This window comes from Dendrobates tinctorius, unplaced genomic scaffold (assembly GCF_039654945.1).
Source record: "Dendrobates tinctorius isolate UK_male_01 unplaced genomic scaffold, ASM3965494v1 ptg000209l, whole genome shotgun sequence".
Lineage (NCBI taxonomy): Eukaryota > Metazoa > Chordata > Amphibia > Anura > Dendrobatidae > Dendrobates > Dendrobates tinctorius.
Genome location: NW_027361876.1, coordinates 3,402,823 through 3,425,854, shown reverse-complemented (window position 1 = coordinate 3,425,854; position 23,032 = coordinate 3,402,823). Strand labels below are relative to the sequence as shown.

The following is a 23,032-nucleotide window of genomic DNA, read 5'->3' as shown; positions in this document are numbered from 1 at the left end:
CAATAACATGCTCAGGGGTCGTCAGCTGACCCTCGACTGTCATGACAACCCATCGGCGCCGTGTGATCATGTCACTGGCGTGCCGATGGCTGCATGAAACGGCGCATGTCCCTGTCGGTAGTTGTTAAATGCCTCTGTCAGAGATTGACAGCAGGATTTATTAGGTTAACAAATGGCCATGAGAGGAGCTAAAACAGCACCTGCTATTGATAGGCCACTTTCACATATTCAGTGTTTGGTCAGTATTTTATATCCGTATGTGTAAGCCAAAACCAGGAGAGGAACAATCAGAGAAGAATAATACAAAACCCGTCACCACGTCGGTATTATCACCCAATCATGGTTTTGGCTTACAGATCCAGAGGTAAAATACTGACCAAGTACTGAAGGTGTGAACATGGCCTTAGAAGCACATGACGGCCGATTAAATCATAATGGTTTCTTAGGCCTCTTTCACACTTCAGTTGTTTGACGTCAGTCAAAATCCGCCATTTTAAGAATAAAGCGGATCCGCCATTTTTGTGGCGCATCCGTTTTTTTTTCCCCATAGACTTGCATTAGTGGCGGATTATGACTGATGGTCATCCGTGGAAATCTGTTTTTCGACGGATCCGTTTGAATTTTGGCGTCCGCCGTCTGGAGAAGACGGACAGAGGAAGGTTTTTTTCAGCAGCGGAACCACTCTTTTAAAATGCGCATGCCCGGAAGATCTTTCCTTTCATGCATTTTAACCCTAAACGCCGTTCTGGCAGCGGTGAAAAGTCTCTCTCTTTCTTTCTATCTCTCTCTCTGTGTCTCTCTCTCTGTTTCTCTCTCTCCTTTTTTTTCCAGAGTTCTGTTCTTTTAAATTTCAAACGTTGGCGGATCCTTCCACATAATGGATCCGGTGCATCCGTTTGTTACATAGTGGAAACGTATCCGTTTTTTCACACTTTGGCGCATTTCAACTGACTTCAAACAACTGAAATGTGAAACCGTCCTTACCACTGACTGACAGCTTTCTGTGTACTCTGTAAATTGGCAGAAAGTTGTTAATCACTGTTAATCACTGGTGGGGACAGGGTTACACGGTGCAGTAGGAGTAGGTAACAAGTCCTCTAGTGATGAACCCCTGATGATTTTATTGAAACCATAACAAGCAGCTTAGGCCTGTTTCACACTTCCGTTTTTGTGTCCGCCAAACGGATCCGTTTACGTTTTTTTGACGGAAACTGATGCAAACGGATCCGTTTTTTTAAAAACGGATCCGTTTTTTTGACGGATCCGCGGTAACCGTAATGGAAGTCTATGGGACAAAAAAAACGGATCCTGCAAAAAATGGCGGATCCGTTTTTTTACGGAAAACAACGGATTTTGACGGATTTGAAAAAACGAAAGTGTGAAACAGGCCTTAGTTGGTGACACATTCCTGGAATCAAGGTCTCTGCCCCTACAGTATGCTGCTCTCGTTAAATAGCAAAAAGCTGCTGACAGATTCTCTTTAGCGGCCTGTGTTTAAACCAGCAGATCTAATTTCTGTAAGCACAGAGCACTCTTTACAATCATGTTATCAGCAGGAAATGTCCTGTTGCAAAAAAATGATGTGCTACTGATAATAATGTTTTTAAAGTCTGCTTAAAAAATTATCTAATTTGAAATTTGACCTTTTTTTCTTGTCCGTTGAGTGATTGCTGGCCTATTTAGAAAGGTTGATAAATACGAATACTCATTCCTGATTATCCTCCTTTCAAAATGAGCTTTAGACTTGATGAGGCTGGTGGACTAACTTTGCAAATCCATGTCAGAATGGTTCACACATTCAGTATTTGGTCAGTATTTTACTTCAGTATGTGTAAGCCAAAACCCGGAGTGTGTGATAAATACAGACGTGGTGATGAGTTTCTATTAGGCTGTGTTCACACACAGCGTTTTTTTTTTCGCGGATTTACGAAAAAATCCACTTTAAATAACGCTTAAAAGAAGCTTCCCATTCATTTTAATGCATTTTGCACTTTTTGTGCATATTGATGCGTTTTTTTCGCAAAAAAAAGCGCTTCGCGGTAAAAAAAACGCTGCATGCTCATTAATTTTGCGGAAAATTGCGCATTTCTGGCTATTTTCTATGGGTCTGGGGACGCGCGGAAAAAAGCGCACGTTTTCTGGGAAGGAGTCCTGTTTTTATGCAGAAATTTTCTGCATACGTGTGCACATAGCCTTATTCTTTTCCTCTATGTTCCTCTCCTGGTTTTGGCTTACAAATACTGAGGTAAGATACTGAACGTGTGAACGTGACCCAATCCTGATGTTAAAATAAGAAGTTAGAGCTGGAGTAATAAAAATGTTCATTTGAGTATCAGGACAAAATGTAAAAAAAAAAGCTAAAGCAACTCTTCTGACTTTTGATTTTCAGAGTACACCAATAGGTCTGTTCGGTAATGTATGCAGTTTGTATGTAAAGGGATCTGTCAGCTTTTCTCACAATACAAAGATTGAAAAATGAACGAGGTCCGTCAAGTTCAACCTTTCTCCACCAATGATGGAGGTTGATGCCTTTTTAACAATTAAATCTAAAGCTAGAACTAAACTATTTGCTGATTTGAAATATCCTATTAGCGCTCGTCTCTTCTGTCCGGTTTATATGACGAGCAGGTGGCACTAAAACACGGAAGGCTAATTTGCATCAGCTCAATAGCTGTCATTTGTGATTTTTCGCACTAAATTTGAATATTTCCTTTAGTTCTTCTTTTTAAATTATTCTGAAGTGTAAATATATAGACAATTACTATTACCCCCTGGACGATTTTGATCTATTACTATGGGCATGCAAGTAATAGAATGGTTAAACCAGTCTTACCTGTATGTCTCATAACCGTGGTGTAGATGCGGAGAAAAGTAGTTTTAATGTTATATGTTAATGATTTCTTTCAGGCTCAGGGGCCTTCAGTGCCTGGAAGAAATCCCTGCGTCTTGACTTCATTATAATGTCACCCGCACGCCCCTGAGCCTGGAAGAAATAATTAACATATAAGGCCATGTGCACACGCTGCGGTTTTTGCTGCGGTTTTGGCCCTGCAGAACTGCAGCAGTTCCGCAGACATGGTACTTTACCATGTTAGCCTATGGGTTTTCAAAACCGCAGTGCTCACGCTGCGGTTTTTTACCTGCGGAAAAGCTGCGTTTCTTTTTCCGCAGCATGTCAATTGTTTCTGCGGATTCTGCTGCGGTTTCACACCTTTAACATAGTAGAGGTGTGAAACCGCAGGGCAAAACCGCAGGCAAAACCGCAGGTCACTTTACCTGCGGTTTTACCTGCGGTTCCGCGGGAAAAAACCCGCAGGTGAATCTGCAGTGTGTGCACATAGCCTAACGTTAGAACTGCTTTTCTCCGCATCTACACCACAGCTATGGGGCATACAGGTAAGACTGGTTTAACCATTCTATTACCTGTATACCATAGTGATTGATCAAAATCGTTCAGGGGATGATAGTAATTGTCTATATATTTACACTTCGGAATAGTAATAGCGTAAATTCGTCCAGGGGTGACAGATTCCCTTTAAGTCTTCTTAGTAGCATCAGATATTACAATGCTGTTCCATACACTTGAATGAAACAGCACTGAAATATCCAGCAAAGCTACTACTAAGTAGACATCAGGTAGATAAGCAGAGGACGAAACCCTCTCAGAGCTCCGACACAATTTCAGGTAACTGACCAGCAATCTGACTCTCACCAAGCAGATCTTGATTTTAAAGGGGGTTTTACACATAGCGATATCGCTAAAGCATCACCGATTTGGTGACGCAGCAGCGATATCGCTATGTGTGATACTTACCTCCGACCGGCTCCCCCGCTGTCTGTCGCTGATCGCGCAGCTCCATTTCTTGTCGGGCGCTTCCTGCTGGCGCCGACGAGCGACACTTTACGCGGACGGGAGGACGCAGGATCGTCGCGTCTAAAAGGTAAGTAACGACCGCTGTATCGCTGCTACATCGCTGGTGAGTCTGCCTGTGTGGCAGCTCACTAGCGACCATTTAGCGATGCCCCAGCGATCCTGATCGTTGTCGGGATTGCTGGTGCATCGCTAAATGTAAAGGGGCCTTAAGGCTAGGATATACAGTAGATAACCTGAACCTGGAAAAATAAGTGACATCTACTTTTCCCAAGTTAGGGTAGGTTCACACTGGGTGTTTTTGCTGCATTTTTTTTTCTGCAGCAAAACCTGATATCTTTAGCAGGAAAGAAGCCGTGGCAAACACGCATCTTTTGATGCGTTTTTTTTCATGCGTTTTGGGGCTAACTTGTCTTTGTGCATGCTAATAAAGCTGAGTGCCCCCAGAGGAGAAAAAAATATTTCCTGTAGAACCATACCTCTAGGTGCTTTGAAAAGCCAGCAATTCATATGCCGCGTACAGTAAAATCACAGTGACAGGTTAGAAAAGAATAGATATATACACATAGAAGAAAAGTCGGCAATTCATTTGCCCTGTACTGTAAAATCACTGCAGGAGCCGGCATGATAGAAGAGATGCGTTACATACAGTAAATACACATAGAATTGGCAGATATACAGATGTCTGTGACAAATACAATTAGTACAGTGTGTGTAGCTGTATTTAATTATTAAAAGATTATTTTTTCTGAAAAAAAAATGGCATGGGCTCCCGCATAATTTTTTTAACCAGCAGAGGGAATGCCGACGGCTGGGGGCAGATGTTTATAACCTGGGAAGGGGGTAATGCCCATGGAGCTTCCCAGGCTATTAATATCAGCTCACAGCTGTATACTTAGCCTTTAGTAGCTATTAAAATGGGGGACCCCGCAAAAAAATGACATGGGGTCCCCCTATAATTAATAACTAGCGAAGGCTATGCTGACCGCTGTGGGCTGATATTAATAGCCTAGGAAGGGGCCATGGATACTGGCTTCTCCCTAGGCTAAAAACATCAGCTCTTAGCCACCCCAGAAAAGGTGCATCTCTAAGATGCGCAAATTCTGGCACTTAGCTTCGCTCTTCCCACTTGCCCTGTAGGGGTGGCAAGTGGGGTGATATTTGGGAGAGTTGATGTCACCTTTGTATTGTCAGCGCGATGAAGCCATGTTTGCTGTGCTGCCATGACATTGTGTCAAACACTGTATTGTGGAGCCCCCATTCATGTGAATGTGGTTTGGGTCCGCTCTGCTGGATGACAGGCTGTATGGACGCATCATATAACCATGCAGCCTGCCATCTAGATGTAGCAGAGCTGACTGTGAGGTCACATCCTGCTGTCCTTGACTTTTCTGCAGCACATACGCTGCAAAAAAGTCAACCTGTGTATTTGCAGCGTTTTTTCACCATCCATTCAAGTCAATGGTTGAAAAAGGCTGCAAAAACACTGAAAGAAGTGACATGCTCTATGGCAAAAAATCCTGATGACATAAAAACCAATGTGTGTGTATGAGATATCTGAAATCTCATAGGCTTTGCTGGTACTGTAAAACGCAGCTGAAAATTAGCATAAAAAACGCAGCAAAAAAGCCCAGTGTGAACATACCCTTAGGCTGCGTTCACACGTTGCTTTTTTTTTGCAGCAGTTTTTAACGTGCGATTTTGCAGCAAAAACGCAAAAAAACAGCATCCTATGCAAGCCTTTGGGATTCCACAATGCTGTGCTAATGCTGCGGATTTTCCCGCGGAAAAATATGCAGCATGCTGATTAATTTGCGGAATCGCGGCGATCCTGCACCCATAGGAATACATTGTTCTGCTTACTTTCTGCATGTGGCTGTGCCCACCATGCGAAAAGTAAGCAGAACATTTGTGGATGGTACCCACGGGGTGAAGGAGAGCAGATACTCCTCCTGGCTCTGGGTACCATGTCCCTGTAAAAAATAGAATTAAAATAAAAAATCGGGTTATATTCACCTTCCGGCGTCCCGCGCAGCCTTACCGATGCTCCCACCAACTCTCATTCCCAGTATTGCCTTGCGGCAAGGACCTGTGATGACGTAGCGGTCTCACGAGACTGCTACAGTATCGCAAGACCGCTACATCATCAAAGGTCTCGCAAGGCATTACTGGGAACGGGAGCATCGCGATGATCGGGAACGCTGCGCGGGACATCGGAAGGTAAGAAAAACACCATTTTTTATTATTTTTAACGTTAGATCTTTTTACTACTGATGCTGCATGGGCAGCCTCAATAGTAAAAAGTTGCTCACACGAGTCAAACACTATGTTTGATGAGTGTGACCAAGCTGTCAATCAGTTCTCCAAGCGATGCTACAGAACGCTTGGAAAACACTAGCATTCTGCAAGCTAATTAATTTGCAAATTGCTAGTTTTTCCGCGGGAATTTAAAATGCGGTTTTCCCGCGGAATGCAATTACGGAATTCCCGCGGTAACTTCCGCTGGAGTTCCGCAACGTGTGCACATAGTCTTAGTGTAATACAGTTGATAACTTTCCATATTTATGTTGTACAGCAGTTAGTGCTGTAGAATTACATCACACTCTGCAGCGCACGCTCGCTCCCTTAGTGGATATGGGATCTTCCGTCCCCTACGGAATATTAATGTATATGTCTGAGCAAGGAGCACGGCTGGTCTGGGCTGCTCTTTAGATCAACTTCCACAATGAGCTTTTGGTGAGTTTTTGTTCCTGCATATTTCCCCTGGTCCAAAAACACAGCTTCTTACAATTCCAGCAAAGTGGATGGGATTTACAGAAATCTCATGTCCACTGTGTTTTTTTTTTTTTTTTTTAAGAAAAAGCTCTGTGTAAACTGACCTGTGGTGTATTTTTTAAAACCTGCAACATGTCACTTTTTTATTGGAGAATGAGTTTTATGAGCCGATTCCCCTATAGAATTCTCCCCACAGCAAGATAATCATGGAACGAGCGTTTTATCAATACTTGTTCATGATTATACTGCAACGTAAATGCAGCTTAAAGCCTCCTTCACACCTCTGTGTTTCCAGTACGTGTCACCTGTGTTATTCATGGATTACCCATTATAACCTATGCTGCTATGTACATTGCCGTGTTTTACACGGACTGTGTGTCTGTGCAAACCAAGACGCACCGTCTTGTTTTGAAATACAAGTCTATGGGTCTGTGAAAAACACGTACAGCACGCTGAAGGCATAAATATGCTGTACATGTTTAACACTGCAAGGTATAAAAGAAGCTTTGTAACTTATTTTTGTCTTTATCCATCCCGGAAAAACACGGATAGTAAAAAGGGACACGCGGATGACACAGTGATGGTGAAAACGGACACACGGATGACACAGTGATGGTAAAAAGGGACACACGGATGACACAGTGATGGTAAAAAGGGACACACGGATGACACAGTGATGGTAAAAACGGACACACGGATGACACAGTGATGGTAAAAACAGACACGGATGACACAGTGATGGTAAAAAGGGACACGGATGACACAGTGATGGTAAAAAGGGACACACGGATGACACAGTGATGGTAAAAAGGGACACGGATGACACAGTGATGGTAAAAAGGGACACACGGATGACACAGTGATGGTAAAAAGGGACACACGGATGACACAGTGATGGTAAAAACGGACACACGGATGACAATGATGGTAAAAACAGACACGGATGACACAGTGATGGTAAAAACGGACACACGGATGACAATAATGGTAAAAACGGACACACGGATGACACAGTGATGGTAAAAACGGACACACGGATGACACAGTGATGGTAAAAAGGGACACACGGATGACACAGTGATGGTAAAAAGGGACACACGGATGACAATGATGGTAAAAACAGACACGGATGACACAGTGATGGTAAAAAGGGACACACGGATGACACAGTGATGGTGAAAACGGACACACGGATGACAGTGATGGTAAAAACGGACACACGGATGACAGTGATGGTAAAAACGGACACACGGCTGACACAGTGATGGTAAAAAGGGACACACGGATGACACGGTGATGGTAAAAAGGGACACACGGATGACACAGTGATGGTAAAAACGGACACACGGATGATTGATGGTAAAAACGGACACACGGATGACACAGTGATGGTAAAAAGGGACACACGGATGACACAGTGATGGTAAAAACGGACACACGGATGACAATGATGGTAAAAACAGACACGGATGACACAGTGATGGTAAAAACGGACACACGGATGACACAGTGATGGTGAAAACGGACACACGGATGACAGTGATGGTAAAAACGGACACACGGCTGACACAGTGATGGTAAAAACAGACACACGGATGACACAGTGATGGTAAAAAGGGACACACGGATGACACAGTGATGGTGAAAACGGACACACGGATGACACAGTGATGGTAAAAACGGACACACGGATGGTTGATGGTAAAAACGGACACACGGATGACACAGTGATGGTAAAAAGGGACACACGGATGACACAGTGATGGTAAAAAGGGACACACGGATGACACAGTGATGGTAAAAAGGGACACACGGATGACACAGTGATGGTGAAAACGGACACACGGATGACACAGTGATGGTAAAAACGGACACACGGATGATTGATGGTAAAAACGGACACACGGATGACACAGTGATGGTAAAAAGGGACACACGGATGACACAGTGATGGTAAAAAGGGACACACGGATGACACAGTGATGGTAAAAACGGACACACGGATGACAATGATGGTAAAAACAGACACGGATGACACAGTGATGGTAAAAACGGACACACGTATGACACAGTGATGGTGAAAACGGACACACGGATGACAGTGATGGTAAAAACGGACACACGGCTGACACAGTGATGGTAAAAACAGACACACGGATGACACAGTGATGGTAAAAACGGACACACGGATGACACAGTGATGGTAAAAACGGACACACGGATGACACAGTGATGGTAAAAAGGGACACACGGATGACACAGTGATGGTAAAAAGGGACACACGGATGACACAGTGATGGTAAAAAGGGACACACGGATGACACAGTGATGGTAAAAACGGACACACGGATGACACAGTGATGGTAAAAACGGACACACGGATGACACAGTGATGGTAAAAACGGACACACGGATGACACAGTGATGGTAAAAACGGACACACGGATGACACAGTGATGGTAAAAAGGGACACACGGATGACACAGTGATGGTAAAAAGGGACACACGGATGACACAGTGATGGTAAAAAGGGACACATGGATGACACAGTGATGGTAAAAACGGACACACGGATGACTGATGGTAAAAACGGACATACGGATGACACAGTGTTGGTAAAAACGGACACACGGATGACACAGTGATGGTAAAAACGAACACACGGATGACAGTGATGGTAAAAACGGACACACGGATGACACAGTGATGGTGAAAATGGACACACGGATGACACAGTGATGGTAAAAACGGACACACGGATGATTGATGGTAAAAACGGACACACGGATGACACAGTGATGGTAAAAACGGACACACGGATGACACAGTGATGGTAAAAAGGGACACGGATGACACAGTGATGGTAAAAAGGGACACATGGATGACACAGTGATGGTAAAAAGGGACACACGGATGACACAGTGATGGTAAAAACGGACACACGGATGACAATGATGGTAAAAACAGACACGGATGACACAGTGATGGTAAAAAGGGACACACGGATGACACAGTGATGGTGAAAACGGACACACGGATGACAGTGATGGTAAAAACGGACACACGGATGACAGTGATGGTAAAAACGGACACACGGCTGACACAGTGATGGTAAAAACGGACACACGGATGACACAGTGATGGTGAAAACGGACACACGGATGACAGTGATGGTAAAAACGGACACACGGCTGACACAGTGATGGTAAAAACAGACACACGGATGACACAGTGATGGTAAAAAGGGACACACGGATGACACAGTGATGGTGAAAACGGACACACGGATGACACAGTGATGGTAAAAACGGACACACGGATGATTGATGGTAAAAACGGACACACGGATGACACAGTGATGGTAAAAAGGGACACACGGATGACACAGTGATGGTAAAAAGGGACACACGGATGACACAGTGATGGTAAAAAGGGACACACGGATGACACAGTGATGGTGAAAACGGACACACGGATGACACAGTGATGGTAAAAACGGACACACGGATGATTGATGGTAAAAACGGACACACGGATGACACAGTGATGGTAAAAAGGGACACACGAATGACACAGTGATGGTAAAAACGGACACACGGATGACACAGTGATGGTAAAAACGGACACACGGATGACAATGATGGTAAAAACAGACACGGATGACACAGTGATGGTAAAAACGGACACACGTATGACACAGTGATGGTGAAAACGGACACACGGATGACAGTGATGGTAAAAACGGACACACGGCTGACACAGTGATGGTAAAAACAGACACACGGATGACACAGTGATGGTAAAAAGGGACACACGGATGACACAGTGATGGTAAAAAGGGACACACGGATGACACAGTGATGGTAAAAAGGGACACACGGATGACACAGTGATGGTAAAAAGGGACACACGGATGACACAGTGATGGTAAAAAGGGACACACGGATGACACAGTGATGGTAAAAACGGACACACGGATGACACAGTGATGGTAAAAACGGACACAGGGATGACACAGTGATGGTAAAAACGGACACACGGATGACAATGATGGTAAAAACAGACACGGATGACACAGTGATGGTAAAAACGGACACACGGATGACACAGTGATGGTGAAAACGGACACACGGATGACAGTGATGGTAAAAACGGACACACGGCTGACACAGTGATGGTAAAAACAGACACACGGATGACACAGTGATGGTAAAAAGGGACACACGGATGACACAGTGATGGTGAAAACGGACACACGGATGACACAGTGATGGTAAAAACGGACACACGGATGATTGATGGTAAAAACGGACACACGGATGACACAGTGATGGTAAAAACGGACACACGGCTGACACAGTGATGGTAAAAACAGACACACGGATGACACAGTGATGGTAAAAACGGACACACGGATGACACAGTGATGGTAAAAACGGACACACGGATGACACAGTGATGGTAAAAAAAGACACACGGATGACACAGTGATGGTAAAAAGGGACACACGGATGACACAGTGATGGTAAAAAGGGACACACGGATGACACAGTGATGGTAAAAACGGACACACGGATGACACAGTGATGGTAAAAACGGACACACGGATGACACAGTGATGGTAAAAAGGGACACACGGATGACACAGTGATGGTAAAAAGGGACACACGGATGACACAGTGATGGTAAAAAGGGACACACGGATGACACAGTGATGGTAAAAAGGGACACATGGATGACACAGTGATGGTAAAAACGGACACACGGATGACTGATGGTAAAAACGGACATACGGATGACACAGTGTTGGTAAAAACGGACACACGGATGACACAGTGATGGTAAAAACGAACACACGGATGACAGTGATGGTAAAAACGGACACACGGATGACACAGTGATGGTGAAAATGGACACACGGATGACACAGTGATGGTAAAAACGGACACACGGATGATTGATGGTAAAAACGGACACACGGATGACACAGTGATGGTAAAAACGGACACACGGATGACACAGTGATGGTAAAAAGGGACACGGATGACACAGTGATGGTAAAAAGGGACACACGGATGACACAGTGATGGTAAAAAGGGACACACGGATGACACAGTGATGGTAAAAACGGACACACGGATGACAATGATGGTAAAAACAGACACGGATGACACAGTGATGGTAAAAAGGGACACACGGATGACACAGTGATGGTGAAAACGGACACACGGATGACAGTGATGGTAAAAACGGACACACGGCTGACACAGTGATGGTAAAAACGGACACACGGCTGACACAGTGATGGTAAAAACAGACACACGGATGACACGGTGATGGTAAAAAGGGACACACGGATGACACAGTGATGGTAAAAACGGACACACGGATGATTGATGGTAAAAACGGACACACGGATGACACAGTGATGGTAAAAAGGGACACACGGATGACACAGTGATGGTAAAAAGGGACACACGGATGACACAGTGATGGTAAAAACGGACACACGGATGACAATGATGGTAAAAACAGACACGGATGACACAGTGATGGTAAAAACGGACACACGGATGACACAGTGATGGTGAAAACGGACACACGGATGACAGTGATGGTAAAAACGGACACACGGCTGACACAGTGATGGTAAAAACAGACACACGGATGACACAGTGATGGTAAAAAGGGACACACGGATGACACAGTGATGGTGAAAACGGACACACGGATGACACAGTGATGGTGAAAACGGACACACGGATGATTGATGGTAAAAACGGACACACGGATGACACAGTGATGGTAAAAAGGGACACACGGATGACACAGTGATGGTAAAAAGGGACACACGGATGACACAGTGATGGTAAAAAGGGACACACGGATGACACAGTGATGGTGAAAACGGACACACGGATGACACAGTGATGGTAAAAACGGACACACGGATGATTGATGGTAAAAACGGACACACGGATGACACAGTGATGGTAAAAAGGGACACACGGATGACACAGTGATGGTAAAAGGGACACACGGATGACACAGTGATGGTAAAAACGGACACACGGATGACAATGATGGTAAAAACAGACACGGATGACACAGTGATGGTAAAAACGGACACACGTATGACACAGTGATGGTGAAAACGGACACACGGATGACAGTGATGGTAAAAACGGACACACGGCTGACACAGTGATGGTAAAAACAGACACACGGATGACACAGTGATGGTAAAAACGGACACACGGATGACACAGTGATGGTAAAAACGGACACACGGATGACACAGTGATGGTAAAAAGGGACACACGGATGACACAGTGATGGTAAAAAGGGACACACGGATGACACAGTGATGGTAAAAACGGACACACGGATGACACAGTGATGGTAAAAACGGACACACGGATGACACAGTGATGGTAAAAAGGGACACACGGATGACACAGTGATGGTAAAAAGGGACACACGGATGACACAGTGATGGTAAAAAGGGACACACGGATGACACAGTGATGGTAAAAACGGACACACGGATGACTGATGGTAAAAACGGACATACGGATGACACAGTGATGGTAAAAACAGACACACGGATGACACAGTGATGGTAAAAACGAACACACGGATGACAGTGATGGTAAAAACGGACACACGGATGACACAGTGATGGTGAAAATGGACACACGGATGACACAGTGATGTTAAAAACGTACACACGGATGATTGATGGTAAAAACGGACACACGGATGACACACTGATGGTAAAAAGGGACACACGGATGACACAGTGATGGTAAAAAGGGACACACGGATGACACAGTGATGGTAAAAACGGACACGGATGACACAGTGATGGTAAAAACAAACACACGGATGACAGTGATGGTAAAAACGGACACACGGATGACGCAGTGATGGTGAAAATGGACACACGGATGACACAGTGATGGTAAAAACGGACACACGGATGATTGATGGTAAAAACGGACACACGGATGACACACTGATGGTAAAAAGGGACACACGGATGACACAGTGATGGTAAAAAGGGACACACGGATGACACAGTGATGGTAAAAACGGACACACGGATGACACAGTGATGGTAAAAACGGACACACGGATGACACAGTGATGGTGAAAACGGACACACGGATGACAGTGATGGTAAAAACGGACACACGGATGACAGTGATGGTAAAAACGGACACACGGCTGACACAGTGATGGTAAAAACAGACACACGGATGACACAGTGATGGTAAAAAGGGACACACGGATGACACAGTGATGGTGAAAACGGACACACGGATGACACAGTGATGGTAAAAACGGACACACGGATGATTGATGGTAAAAACGGACACACGGATGACACAGTGATGGTAAAAAGGGACACACGGATGACACAGTGATGGTAAAAAGGGACACACGGATGACACAGTGATGGTAAAAAGGGACACGGATGACACAGTGATGGTAAAAAGGGACACACGGATGACACAGTGATGGTAAAAAGGGACACACGGATGACACAGTGATGGTAAAAACGGACACACGGATGACAATGATGGTAAAAACAGACACGGATGACACAGTGATGGTAAAAAGGGACACACGGATGACACAGTGATGGTGAAAACGGACACACGGATGACAGTGATGGTAAAAACGGACACACGGATGACAGTGATGGTAAAAACGGACACACGGCTGACACAGTGATGGTAAAAACAGACACACGGATGACACGGTGATGGTAAAAAGGGACACACGGATGACACAGTGATGGTAAAAACGGACACACGGATGATTGATGGTAAAAACGGACACACGGATGACACAGTGATGGTAAAAAGGGACACACGGATGACACAGTGATGGTAAAAATGGACACACGGATGACACAGTGATGGTAAAAACGGACACACGGATGACAATGATGGTAAAAACAGACACGGATGACACAGTGATGGTAAAAACGGACACACGGATGACACAGTGATGGTGAAAACGGACACACGGATGACAGTGATGGTAAAAACGGACACACGGCTGACACAGTGATGGTAAAAACAGACACACGGATGACACAGTGATGGTAAAAAGGGACACACGGATGACACAGTGATGGTGAAAACGGACACACGGATGACACAGTGATGGTAAAAACGGACACACGGATGATTGATGGTAAAAACGGACACACGGATGACACAGTGATGGTAAAAAGGGACACACGGATGACACAGTGATGGTAAAAAGGGACACACGGATGACACAGTGATGGTAAAAAGGGACACACGGATGACACAGTGATGGTGAAAACGGACACACGGATGACACAGTGATGGTAAAAACGGACACACGGATGATTGATGGTAAAAACGGACACACGGATGACACAGTGATGGTAAAAAGGGACACACGGATGACACAGTGATGGTAAAAAGGGACACACGGATGACACAGTGATGGTAAAAACGGACACACGGATGACAATGATGGTAAAAACAGACACGGATGACACAGTGATGGTAAAAACGGACACACGTATGACACAGTGATGGTGAAAACGGACACACGGATGACAGTGATGGTAAAAACGGACACACGGCTGACACAGTGATGGTAAAAACAGACACACGGATGACACAGTGATGGTAAAAACGGACACACGGATGACACAGTGATGGTAAAAACGGACACACGGATGACACAGTGATGGTAAAAAGGGACACACGGATGACACAGTGATGGTAAAAAGGGACACACGGATGACACAGTGATGGTAAAAAGGGACACACGGATGACACAGTGATGGTAAAAACGGACACACGGATGACACAGTGATGGTAAAAAGGGACACACGGATGACACAGTGATGGTAAAAAGGGACACACGGATGACACAGTGATGGTAAAAAGGGACACACGGATGACACAGTGATGGTAAAAACGGACACACGGATGACTGATGGTAAAAACGGACATACGGATGACACAGTGTTGGTAAAAACGGACACACGGATGACACAGTGATGGTAAAAACGAACACACGGATGACAGTGATGGTAAAAACGGACACACGGATGACACAGTGATGGTAAAAACGGACACACGGATGATTGATGGTAAAAACGGACACACGGATGACACAGTGATGGTAAAAAGGGACACACTGATGACACAGTGATGGTAAAAAGGGACACACGGATGACACAGTGATGGTAAAAACGGACACACGGATGACAATGATGGTAAAAACAGACACGGATGACACAGTGATGGTAAAAACGGACACACGTATGACACAGTGATGGTGAAAACGGACACACGGATGACAGTGATGGTAAAAACGGACACACGGCTGACACAGTGATGGTAAAAACAGACACACGGATGACACAGTGATGGTAAAAACGGACACACAGATGACACAGTGATGGTAAAAACGGACACACGGATGACACAGTGATGGTAAAAAGGGACACACGGATGACACAGTGATGGTAAAAAGGGACACACGGATGACACAGTGATGGTAAAAAGGGACACACGGATGACAGTGATGGTAAAAACGGACACACGGATGACACAGTGATGGTAAAAACGGACACACGGATGACACAGTGATGGTAAAAACGGACACACGGATGACACAGTGATGGTAAAAAGGGACACACGGATGACACAGTGATGGTAAAAAGGGACACACGGATGACACAGTGATGGTAAAAACGGACACACGGATGACTGATGGTAAAAACGGACATACGGATGACACAGTGATGGTAAAAACGGACACACGGATGACACAGTGATGGTAAAAACGAACACACGGATGACAGTGATGGTAAAAACGGACACACGGATGACACAGTGATGGTGAAAATGGACACACGGATGACACAGTGATGGTAAAAACAGACACACGGATGATTGATGGTAAAAACGGACACACGGATGATTGATGGTAAAAACGGACACACGGATGACACAGTGATGGTAAAAACGGACACACGGATGACACAGTGATGGTAAAAAGGGACACACGGATGACACAGTGATGGTAAAAACGGACACACGGATGACACAGTGATGGTAAAAACGAACACACGGATGACAGTGATGGTAAAAACGGACACACGGATGACACAGTGATGGTGAAAATGGACACACGGATGACACAGTGATGGTAAAAACGGACACACGGATGATTGATGGTAAAAACGGACACACGGATGACACACTGATGGTAAAAAGGGACACACGGATGACACAGTGATGGTAAAAAGGGACACACGGATGACACAGTGATGGTAAAAACGGACACACGGATGACACAGTGATGGTAAAAACGGACACACGGATGACACAGTGATGGTGAAAACGGACACACGGATGACAGTGATGGTAAAAACGGACACACGGATGACAGTGATGGTAAAAACGGACACACGGCTGACACAGTGATGGTAAAAACAGACACACGGATGACACAGTGATGGTAAAAAGGGACACACGGATGACACAGTGATGGTGAAAACGGACACACGGATGACACAGTGATGGTAAAAACGGACACACGGATGATTGATGGTAAAAACGGACACACGGATGACACAGTGATGGTAAAAAGGGACACACGGATGACACAGTGATGGTAAAAAGGGACACACGGATGACACAGTGATGGTAAAAAGGGACACACGGATGACACAGTGATGGTAAAAAGGGACACACGGATGACACAGTGATGGTAAAAACGGACACACGGATGACACAGTGATGGTAAAAACGGACACACGGATGACTGATGGTAAAAATGGACACACGGATGACACTGATGGTAAAAAGGGACACACGGATGACACCGTGATGGTAAAAAGGGACACACGGATGACACAGTGATGGTAAAAACGGACACACGGATGACTGATGGTAAAAACGGACATACGGATGACACAGTGTTGGTAAAAACGGACACACGGATGACACAGTGATGGTAAAAACGAACACACGGATGACAGTGATGGTAAAAACGGACACACGGATGACACAGTGATGGTGAAAACGGACACACGGATGACACAGTGATGGTGAAAACGGACATACGGATGACAGTGATGGTAAAAACAGACACACAGATGACACAGTGATGGTAAAAACGAACACACAGATGACACATGGATGGTAAAAAGGGACACACAGATGAACAAGTGATGGTAAAATGAACACACGGATGACAGTGTTGGTAAAAGCGAGCATATGGATGACACATTGATGGAAAAAACAGACACACAGATGACACCGTGATGGTAAAAATGAACACACGGATGACACAGTGTTGGTAAAAACGGACACACGGATGACACACAGGAACAATTTTTACACATCCAATAGTAGAACTTACTATTCTTTCAAGATATATTAAAATGTACAGTACTTTGTTCTTGGGAAAAACCCTTTAAAACATTTCTAATTAGAGGGCGTAAATGTATAAATACATTGGGTAGATTAATTTGAAAAGAGCGTACAAGACAGCTACGGTAAATTTACGATAATGATGTTTCCTATTTTGATGTAATTGTATGAGCTGCTTGATGTCTGGTACAAAATCTAACCTTATAAACGTCAATTAGAAGGGCAAAAATTGCATTAGGAGTATCCTCCAGGAGATGGTAGGGCATGTTCTTCTCCAGTTCACATAATGGAGTATATTTAGTTATACAGATGGAATGACAAATGTTTGCATTTCCACTTGAGGGTGTAACTATACGTGGCTGCAATAGAAGAAAGGATATAATGTGAGCACCCTGCATATTGTTATATACCTCATAGGAATCTAGGCACTGTACTACAGGAATACTCCATTCTGGTTCATGAAAAACCATGTAATGTGTAAGTATTAATTCTCTATATGGAATTACTTTCTCTGTATTGCTATTGCTAGCTTCCATTATGTTTTTGCACATGAACTTTTGTTCATGAATTTGGCCCAAAAGCAAAAAGTGCCCTTTATGTTTGTCTTTCAACAGTTTTTGTGACTTTTTAGATCCAAAAGTCTCAAATTCACCAAATTGAAAACCCTCCAGAAACTTACTCCAGAGTCGTGGTTCATGAATCTTTTTAAAACATCTGAATGATCAAAGTTGTTGAGGGAAAATAAAAATGAACAAATTAAGGCAACTTAACGTAAAAAGTGGCCCAAAACGTATTGAGAATAAGGCGGAAAAACTAAAAAGGAGCAAATGAAGATAATAAATAATGGTCAGACAAGCTAGTGCAACACGGAGCCTACATTTTACCATTCTGTTGCTATAGACCGCGTTCATGTGGTAGAGGAGAGGAGCAGAAAGATACTGAGAATGGAGGAAGGCAGCAATTTCTAAGTATTGTATCCAGTTGGGTAAAACATGTTATGTGGGTTGCACTGCTGGCGTAAGTCAGTTCTTCAACAATTTATGATGATAAAAAGATTTGTTATTCATAACCTTTTTCAACGCCGTATCGGCGTCTTTATCCACTGGATAAAACACAAACAAATGTTTCTTAATACTTGTAGTGTGCACATCATAATTGTGACTAAAGTCGCCAGAGTGCTGCTGTATAAGCGTCTGTGTGAACGTACCTTTATATTGATTTTGCAACTTTATGTACAGTATGTCGCTTGTTATATTTCTCTGTACCATTTTGGTATTGTACTTTAAGTGAAAATATTTTAATTGTTTGACTCGAATCATAATAAGGTATGTTGTTATAAGTCAGATAACAGAATAAGTGGCACCTAAGGATCCTTTTGTCTGAAAAGATCTTACATTTAAAGGGACTCTGTCATCCTATTTTTCGCCTATCAGCTGCCGGCACCGACATCAGGGGCTTATCTACAACATTCTGTAATGCTGTAGATAAGCCCCCGATGTAACCTGAAAGATAAGAAAAATGAGTTATATTATAATCACCGGGGGCGGTCTGGTCTTGGTCTGATGGGTGTTGCGGTCCGGCGCCTCCCTTCTTCATATGATGTCATCCTCTTCTTTGCTGCCTGTTGTGGCTCCTGTGCAGGCGCACTGCTCTGCGCTGTTGAGGGCAGAGCAGAATACTGCAGTGCGCAGGCGCCGGACCTCTCCCGGCACCTGCGCACTGCAGGACTCTACTCTGCCGTCAACAGGGCAGAGCAGTGCACCTGCGCAGGAGCCACAACAGGCAGCAAAGAAGAGGACGTCACAGTTAGAAGATGGGAGACACCAGACGGGACGGCGACACCCATCGGACCGGACCGAAAACCCAGGTTGAGTATAATCTAATTCTTTTTTTCTTCTCTTTCAGGTTACATCGGGGGCTTATCTACAGCATTACAGAATGTTGTAGATAAGCCCCTGATGTCGGTGCTGGAAGCTGATAGGCGAAAAATGGGGTGACAGATTCCTTTAAGATTGATACCTGTAGTTTAAAAAAGAATAGAAACTACTGACATATCCTTACAAACCTGTTAGCAAAAGTTGCCTTGCAGATTTAAGCCCCCATCACACACAGTGAGATCGCTGCTGAGTCACAACTTTTGTGACGCAACAGCGATCTCTCCAGCGATCTCACTGTGTGTGACACCTATCAGCGGCCGGCCCCCCCGCCAGGTATCGCTGATCATGCAGGAATGTCCTGGGCCATTTTTTGATCATTGGTCTCCGGCTGGCCAGCATGCATCGCTGCGTGTGGCAGCGGGAGATCATCGATCAGCGAGCTCCCAGCGCTGTAAGCAGACTCTGGGATCTGGTATCCAAGGTACACAGCGGGTAACTAAGCGACGCGCGCGCGCTTGTTACCTGCGTCGTCGCTGTCCTGATCGCTGGTGAGATCTGCCTGTTTCGCAGCTCACCAGCGATCATGTAGCGACACACCAGCGATCCTGACCAGGTCATATTGTTGTCGAGATCGCTGGTGCGTCGCGATGTGTGACGGGGGCTTAAGAGTTTTCTAGGACTTTTGATATTGATCAATAACAGATTAGCTTCTTGCTGCCGATTTACTTTAATAGGAGCTGAGCTGCAGCACTCGAGAGCGGCCACTACACAATGTGTGGAAGTTCGGCTGTTCCTGCTCTGTTCTCTGTATACTTACGGCCACCATGTCAACTGCAAAGAAGTACACAGGGTTTAGAGCCAATGCAGCTCCTTACTTTATGCAGTTGCCACTCATGAGATTAGTAATTTCAGCTTGCATTGAAGTGAATCCGCTGCAAACATCAGATGTGGTGGTGCAGAGTGTTGGACCACCGATTTTAGATTGAGAACTTCTCCTAAAGGCCCCCATACACATTAGACTAACATGAGCTGACAGCCTAATGTGTAAAGGTGCCTGTCGACTCCGCTCCTGAAAAAAATGTTGAATGATCCAAACAAAACCTCAGATGTTAGACTCTCCGATCCTTTTGTTTTCCAGAAATTAAAGAGTAATAATCGTTTTAATTTTCATAAATCAATGGTACACTTGAAAATAAGAAACTTTCTAATATATCTTTATCAGAGAAATCTGCTTCTTTCTCTTTCAGGACTGCTCGTTAATTTGCAAAATTATTAATTCCCATGTAAAATTTGTGTTCAGTGAAGACTTATTTTTACATAACTGGGATAGGAGTAGGCAATTGCTATATGTACATTTTAACTTGGATGATGCTTTGTTCACTGGGAACATAAAATGCTGCCAGAACTGTTCTGTCACCATTCAGTAGACATGCGCACACAGATGAGCAACAGATTCATGCTTATGAAGGAGTTTAGAGTAATCTAACGTGTATGAGTATAGAGAAGAAGGAACCTAGGACCCTGGGCTAGAGTATCATTTCTGGCATAAGGTACACCACAACTTTTCATGAATTTTTTTGGACGGGCTTTGCCTTGAACTGTCCCACCCAAGCTCTGCCCACTTTGGAAGAGATGTCTGGAATTAGCGTGAACATTGCAAAATTTTTGCTCTACTTTAGTGTTGTACAAAAATATTAATATTTGAATGAGTTTTACAATAGAATTCCAGCAAAAACCCCTTCATGAATCTGACCCCTTGACATTCTGTGTCTGCATAAATGGTCATCGGCACATGCTTTCCTAAATTGAACGTTGCACTGCAAGATGTGATGGTATATCCTCTCTAGTGATTGTATACCCATCCAATGGATGATTGTATACCTATGTATGTGCACCTGGCCTGCAGCAGAATCTCTTAAAGGGAAACTGTCACCCCATTTTTTGACTATCGGCTGCCGGCACCACCATCAGGTGCTTATCTACAGCATTCTGTAATGCTGTAGATAAGTCCCCGATGTAACCTGAAAGATAAGAAAAATGAGTTATATTATATTCACCCAGGGGCGGTCTGGTCTTGGTCCAATGGGTGTAGCGGTCCGACGTCTCCCATCTTCTAACGGTGACGTCCTCTTCTTTGCTTCCCGTTGTGGCTCCGGCGCAGGCGCACTCTGCTCTGTCCTGTTGAGGGCAGAGCAGAGTACTGCAGTGCGCAGGTGCCGGACCAGGTCAGAGGGCAGGTAAAGTACGCCTGCGCCGGAGCCGCAACGGGAAGCAAAGAAGAGGAAGTCACCGCTACAAGATGGGAGGCGCCGGACCGCGACACCCATCGGACCCGGACTGCTCCTGGGTCAGTATAATTTATCTCGTTTTTTTTATCTTTCAGGTTACATCGGGGGCTTATCTACAGCATTACAGAATGCTGTAGATAAGCCCCTGATGGCGGTGCTGGCAGCTGATAGTTGAAAAATGGGGTGACAGATTCCCTTTAATTGATGTAGAAGAGTCAGTTTGGTATACTTTTGTGTGTGACGTAAGCTTCATCAGACATCCAGCTTGCTGAAAAAGGATTAAAGGGAACCACTTATGCTGAAAATGATGTCTGACCAGTCGGCAGCATGTTATAGAGTAGGAGAAGCTGATCACATGGACATACATTTTTGTGGGGAAAGGTTCAGTAAAACTTGCATTTTATTCATTGAATTTCCTGGTGTTTGTATACATACGAGTCCGGAGGGCAGAGCTGCTAGTGATTGACAGTCTTCCCTGTATGACTGAATTCAGAGATGGCTGTCAATCACTAGCAGCTTCGCCCACTTGGCTCATATGCACACAAACTCATGGGATTTCAATGAAGAAAAACCAAGTTACATGAATTCCTTTCCCACAAACCTATATATCAGTCTGCACAGCTTCTTCTCTATACCCTGCTGTCTAAAGATCAGTCTTCATGTACAGAGCGACAGGTTCCCTTTTATAGAAGTGTTCCAACATGGTAGGAACATGCTATGATTGTGAAGCATTCCAGGAATGAGTGAAACACCTACCAAGTGAATCAGTGTATTTTGATA

General features: G+C 44.5%; 1 protein-coding gene across 2 annotated transcripts in view; it reads left to right on the top strand.

Moving 5' to 3' along the window:
• Window positions 1-23,032, top strand: part of ANO6 (anoctamin 6) — a 217,143-nt gene that overhangs the window by 32,193 nt on the left and 161,918 nt on the right. The gene's annotated exons all lie outside the window — the stretch shown is intronic.